Source organism: Aplysia californica, unplaced genomic scaffold, assembly GCF_000002075.1.
Source record: "Aplysia californica isolate F4 #8 unplaced genomic scaffold, AplCal3.0 scaffold00137, whole genome shotgun sequence".
Lineage (NCBI taxonomy): Eukaryota > Metazoa > Mollusca > Gastropoda > Aplysiida > Aplysiidae > Aplysia > Aplysia californica.
The window spans coordinates 136,955-144,025 of NW_004797407.1; positions in this window are offsets into that span (position 1 = coordinate 136,955).

Sequence of the window (7,071 nt, forward strand, 5' to 3'; positions counted from 1 at the left end):
CCCCCCCAAAACAAAAAAGAACCCAGCAACAAACCAGAACAAAAGAAAACCCAACTAACAAACCAACCAAACAACAAACAAAACCAACAAAAATCAAAAGAAAAATGTCTTTTTTTATGACAGTTATCTTACGAGGTTCATAAAGGACGGTACTTCTGTTTCAAAAGTAGGGGTTGTAGTACTTTGTAGTACAGCCTACGAGCAATAAGAGCATTATCTTTTAATTCACCATTTGAAGAATACATTCATTTACATATTCTTTTTTTTTTTTTTTTTTTTTACAAAAGGAAATGATGTACCCATTTCAAAAACAGTGGCAAGAACACCTTTGCTTAGCTAGCAGCCTAGAACGGCTTAAAGATGGATAAAAAAAAAAGAAGTGTATCAAACCTATACCATTTAACCATTTCCACTTCATTTTTAAAAAGAAAAAAAGACGTGCTCATAGTTATCCGGTCTAGTTCAAGGTGTATGATGCTTCTCTTATCACTAAAGCAGTTGTTACAGAACTATTATACTCAGCCAACGAGTGACTTCAATTTTTATGTTGATAATATCAGAGCAACTGTTGCTTAATTTATAGAATTTATAACATAGCATACTTTTATTTTTGAACGCTTTTTCTTCCCACGTTCTCTTGCTTGTCTGCTGGCGACAGTCGACTGTCAGTACCAATGTTTAATTTAGCCGGCGTTCACGACTTTTTTGCTTATACTGTATTTTGACATTTAGATATATATGATAATATGTTGTGCAAAGTCAAATACGATGTTATAACTGCTTTTAAGCACGAGAGGGCTATCCCGAAAAACGCTGTTTTGAGAAAAATCGAAGGTAAAATTTTTGTTTTTTGTTCAGGTTTTTTAAAAAGACAAGGAGAGTTGTCTCTATAACCATACAAATATAAACACTAACGGAACCAAACTTCTTCTATAGGTAGGGCAATGCCTACCTTTGATGTAAGGCAAGATTTCTGGAAACCGCCGAAATCTGGGTTAGCCCGCTTGTCCTTAAAAGCGACCAATTTATTATCTGTGGGCGATGTAGATTTCAGCCTGCTTTCTTCAGACCCCCACATCACAAAGCTATAATTATAACTATGACTACTTAGGGACGGGTGGGTTCCACAAAAGGCCGCACCATTTCACATCAAGGAAAACGAGATGGTAAATAACAGAACGTAGGCTGACCAAAGAAATCGTTTTTGATATGATGTGAGGTTTCCATTTAAGGGAAATCACCCCCCCCCCCCCCCCCAATAAAATCATATTTTTATTTTAAGTAAGCTAATAGAGAATGGCTGTTTATAACAATAGTTATTATAATACTTTACGATCGCAAGGGCTGTAAGATTCACATGAAATAGAGACAAGTCTGCTGAGGTCGTTTGTGTGTATGCTGTGTGCGTCTGACAGATTTCCTGTAAACATGACATAATTCTTAAAGATGCTTCATGACGTAGTTTTTCTAAATGCAATGAATTTATCATACACATTGACTTGTACTACTTACATCTGGATTTCATAGTATAGGTCTTTGTCATACACATCCAAGGCATGAAGACATGATCACTAGAAGGATTTTACTTTTTATTTTTCCATAATTTTATATACATATATATATATATATATATATATATATATATATATATATATATATATATATATATATATATATATATATATATTATTATTTCACTTTCACGCTTATCGCTTTTAGATTTATAAAAAAAGAATCAAATATTATTTGTTGTTATTGTTGCGAAAGTTCGATTACACCTTCAGAATATGTTTTTAAAGCATAATATTATGTTGTAGAGCTCAGATCGAGCCCATTATTTACCTATGATGTTAGTCACTGTAACTGGAGGTAAACTGCATTCTATGTATTCGAGATTGTAATCATTTGAACCGATACGGTACTTCATTTGAAGCAGCTTTGGTCTCGTCAATTCTGTATAGAAACATTAAACATATATTTGTAGACACTGTTAATTTATTTTAAAAAGCTAACTTTGCACTGTGAAACAATTTCGGGATGGGCCTATACCTTTTGCTGATTATTCTTTTGAGGACATTTATTGGGGGCATTGTTAATCCGTTTTAAAAGCTGACTCTGCACCAATGATCAAAGCTGGCGTATACATGGCCCACTTCTATTTGTTATTTTTAAGAGGATGTACTATGTGGCATGGCAACGAAATGCCCTTTGGAGGCGACTGATAAATGTGAATGAGATATTTTCATAATCGTTTTCAGTGGATTAGCTTTCATTTTCCTCTTTGAAATGGACATTGAATTCAAAGCTCCCGCCTCTTGAATAGCTGACCAGTGATGCAAAGAAAAATACGCCTGTTCAATTTCCATTATTATTAATTCAAAATTTCCTTTTTTAAAACAACTGTGATAGACTGCTCAGAGAGACGTTTGTTAAGAGAATGCAACTTTTCCCGTTAAGAAAATGACCTGTGTACAATTATAAAATGTCATTAGGAGTATTTTGAAATATGCTTAATAAAAGAATCATGAACCATTCCATTACCTGCTGCAGCTCTGTCCAGTTTGTATTACCACCAATCGTCGTATTATTCTCTGTCTTTTAGCCTCATGACAGAATTGATCTTAACTGGAAGAAAAACGTATTTGAATACCGTTAGTCTTATTGCTAGGCGGTTCTGATGTTGTCTTGTTAATATTGTTTCATGTGATGTTACATTCTGGGATGTCGGCATTATAAAAAAAAAATATTACTATACATTCAGTTTTCTTGGCATTCATTTGTAACCCCTTCTCTTCCCCTTTCTCTGTCGCTCTTATTAAAAATCTACTGGAACTTGGAATCAGCTTTCAAGACTGCATCGTCAGCTTACGTAGGTTGTTCGTATTGTGGCCGCCGACCATGACTCCTCCAGATCCCTGATGTTACATAATATCAATTTGCCTTATAGAGTAAAGAGATCCGGAGATAAGACGCTTCCTTGTCCTACTAATAATATTGTGCCCTCTGCCGATTGGTTTGTATTTGTGAAGCGTGTTGACAAAATGAGTTACTTCTCGGATTCGAACCCTATAGGAAATAGATACATCACACTTGTATGTGAAGTTTTTACAACTTATAAGTATGAAACATTAAAGGGCATGTAAAACTTAAAGAATATGACGGCAATAGAAAATCTACAAATTTGACACTAGTGTCTATTTTTTTTCTCCAACATCTCCATTAAAATTAGTGGATTTTTTTTTGGTGAGAAGGAACTCATTTTGTCAGCATGCCTCACTTTTGTTAAGCTCAATCTCACCCCTGAGAGCCCCCTGTTGTTCCTAATAAAGGTCTCTCTGGATATACTCAGTTCTGTCAGGGTGTTGAGCAGTTCTTCATGTCTCACTTTTTCAAATGCTTCAGAGTAGTCAATAGAACAAATTGATATTCCGCACTATTTTGCGATCGTATAATTGCGTGGCAATCTTTAGATTAGGCTGCGCGTTTTAACGATCGTATAAAATTGTATCATTCTTGTGATCTCTTCTGTTTCATGTGTTTATTTTAATTTTGAGTTTAATTTTAATTTTCTTTTTCGTATTTTTACACTTTTGAATATATATGTGAATTTTCCTTGATGTGAGTAAAATAATAAAGATGGAAGTAAATTTTTAAAAAATTATTTTAAAAAATATAAAATAAATTGAAGACAGCCTACTTTGTGAACTTTCAGTTTGATACCTGGTATTGTATCATTCTTGTGAGCTCTTCAGTTTCATTGGTTAATTCTAATTTTAATTTTAATATTTTTACACTTTTGAAAATATATGTGAATCTTCCTTGATGTGAGTAAAAGAATAAAGAAGGCAGAATTTTAAAAAATACAATTATTTAAGAAATATGAAATATTAACGCAAACTTCAGATTGCCGCGCAATTATACGATCGTTCAAACGAGCAAGATTGCGACGATCGGCAAATAGCGCAGAACAAATACAAAGTACGGTAGCGATAATAGACGTTGTGGACTTTGATTGTCTCCACATGAGCATTTTTAAAGCAAATAGACATTTTTGGTACCTTTATACGCAACAAAATTCAAATTATTTAAGAGATTCCTTGAAGCATTTTGTTTTTCAACAACAACGACAACAACAACAACAACAACAACAACAACAACAACAACAACAATAACAACAACAACAACAACAACAACAACAACAACAACAATAACAACAACAACAACAACAGCAGCAGCAACAACAACAACAACAACAATAATAATAATAATAATAATAATAATAATAATAATAATAATAATAATAATAATAATAATAAATTGCATTTATATAGCGCATTTCCACAAACTAGTGCTCAATGGGCTTTACAATAATTCAGAGTACATATGCAGCGCACAGCTCCTATAGTAATCCTCTTTCACCCACCCTCCCTCTGTCTGTCTGCCTGTCTGTCTGTCTGTCTGTCTGTCTGTCTCTCTCTCTCCCTCTCTCTCTCTCTCTCTCTCTCTCTCTCTCTCTCTCTCTCTCTCTCTCTCTCTCTCTCCAGTACATCCTTGAGTAAAGAAGATCCCACAAAACCTACCCAGACACCCTCGTACACATTGATAAACGTGCATAATGTGCTTGCTGAAGGACTTTTGAAAGACAACTCAAGAATCTGGTTGTGATATCTTGTTCACATTCTACTGTTCCAGGTTTTTAGGCAATGTTATAAAGATTGACTTCTTCAGATTCTTCAGATGCAAAATATTATTATTCTGACATTGTTGCTTTTTCGCCAGACATTCTTGATTTCAATGTACTCAATGCTTTATTCCAGATACGATCATTGCACGAACTGTATGTATATAAAAGACCAATCTAGGCACGAATACAATATTTATATTTTTGCACCATTTGATGGCTTGTGTTGAGCTGTATTTATCTGGACTATGGTACCATTGTTCTATCTATCCATCCATCCATCCATCCATCCATCCATCCATCCATCCATCCATCCATCCATCCATGCATCCATCCATCCATCCATCGATCCATCCATCCATCCATCCATCTGTCTGTCTGTCTGTCTGTCTGTCTGTCTGTCTGTCTGTCTGTCTGTCTTCTTATCTATTAATAGTTTTATGAGGGTGAATAATAATATCTAGCTATCTATAGGAGAGAGCGGTGAGGTTTTTTCACATTTGGCTCCACCGCTCGGATCAGGAACAATTTGAGCCAAAGACAAAGGTTTTGCCATTATTGTAAGCCATTTGGGCATGACCACTAGCAAATATGAGCCTCTTGCATCATTGCGTTTAACATCAGAGTATCATGTCTGAGGTGCCTTAGATGTCCGAAACCGCCCCACTATGCGGGAGACATTGGACAAACATGAGGGAAGTTTAGAACGATGAAAGGTGATTTCGCACAGTGTGTTTCGTGTATCAAATATTTTTAAGGGGCAAAACTTCGACACAGCATACATCTATATTAATTCTACCTTTTGTTTGAAGTAGGAAAGAGTATTTCACACTCACTGGAAATTTTATAAAATAGTGATCCAACCATATCTATAAGCCAGTCTACTTTTATATCAAGGTGTACGTGTTGACTTGAAATCTACTCTTATCATAGAAAAAAAGACCCAAGTGGTGCCCCAAATAGCAAATGAAATTTTGCAGCAATAAACATAGATGGAAAATATTCTTTCCAAGTCTGTCAACGTCTAGATTTGGTGAGAGCACAGCATTCATGAAGCTGCTCCATTTGTTAAGCTATTATCGCTATTTCTCTCTGAACTATGAACTCTGGCCACCATCTCAAATGGCCTGATATAATTAATAATAGTGTTCTGGGGGCGTTATATCACAATCAAATTTTTATCAAGCTAAAAGAAACAAAGTCTACCGATTAAAAACAGTTAACTTATAATTTTATTTTCAAAAAGAGCCTAGGGTGCTGCACTTTGTTTGACCTGTTGAAAATGAAATTCAATTAGAATTCAATTGGAAGAGAAACATTAACGGGCGCCAAGGGTTCCTTTTTAACAGCAAACTCGTAGGAGCTTTTTTTTTTTACCTCTTTGTTGAGCCTCTAATCAGAGTAGGAAGAACTGTATTTTTTTCATTTCTCAAAGGTCAGGTCTTCTACAGGTGAATAGATGGAAACACAGGCAAATGTATTTGATTTTCTAAGGTAGGACATTCTTAAGTCACCCGCTTCGTCTTTCTCTGACATCATTTTCCCAACGAAACATAACAAGACCAAAAAGACTTGCAAATAGGATCGTACAGGGCATTGTACAAGAAAGAAAAAGGAGAGGCTGACAGAAAAAGAGATGGGGCGACAACATAACAGAATCATCATCATCATTGCCTTTTTCACCCTCGATCAGCATATCATAGGCCACGAACAAACACTTTCCACCTTTCCTACCCTGGGCGAGTCGCTCGATGTCACCCCATGTCTTCCTACTTTTCTGTACATCCATTTCCGTGACTCTTCTCCAGGTTCTACGTGGTCTTCCCATTGATCTTTTACCCTGTGGGTTCCAATCTAACACTTTCCTTGCTATGCAGCTGCTTGATTTCCTGAAAGTGTGTTCAATCCATCGCCAACGCCTTCTTCCCACCTCATCTCTCTAGGCTCTCTCTCTTCTTCTTAATACTTCCTCGTTGGTGATCCTGTCTGCTCATCTGATCCTCAGTAGCTTCCTCAGACACTGCATAACAGAATGTACAGGTGTTAAGTTGGATGAAGCTCTTCGGAAGGCTGAAAATAGAGAGGAGGGGAGAAAAGCGGTTGCCCGATCATCCTTGGTGGCCTAACGGTCATCTAAGACTAAGGGATAAGTAAAAGTAAAGTAAAAAATATGTATATAATGCAGGTGTTATTCTGTTCCCATCAACAGATTTTTAGATCGTTTTAGGAGGCGGGATTCGTTCCTGCCTGTCAGATCCAATCCGACTGAAAGTGATACAATGTCCAAAGGGGGCTCACGTGACCTAGCGGTTAAGGTGTTCGCCTCTCATTCAAAGGTCCTAGGTTCCATCTTCTCGTCTTCTACCCCCTCCCCCTCCTCTCTTTCTTCC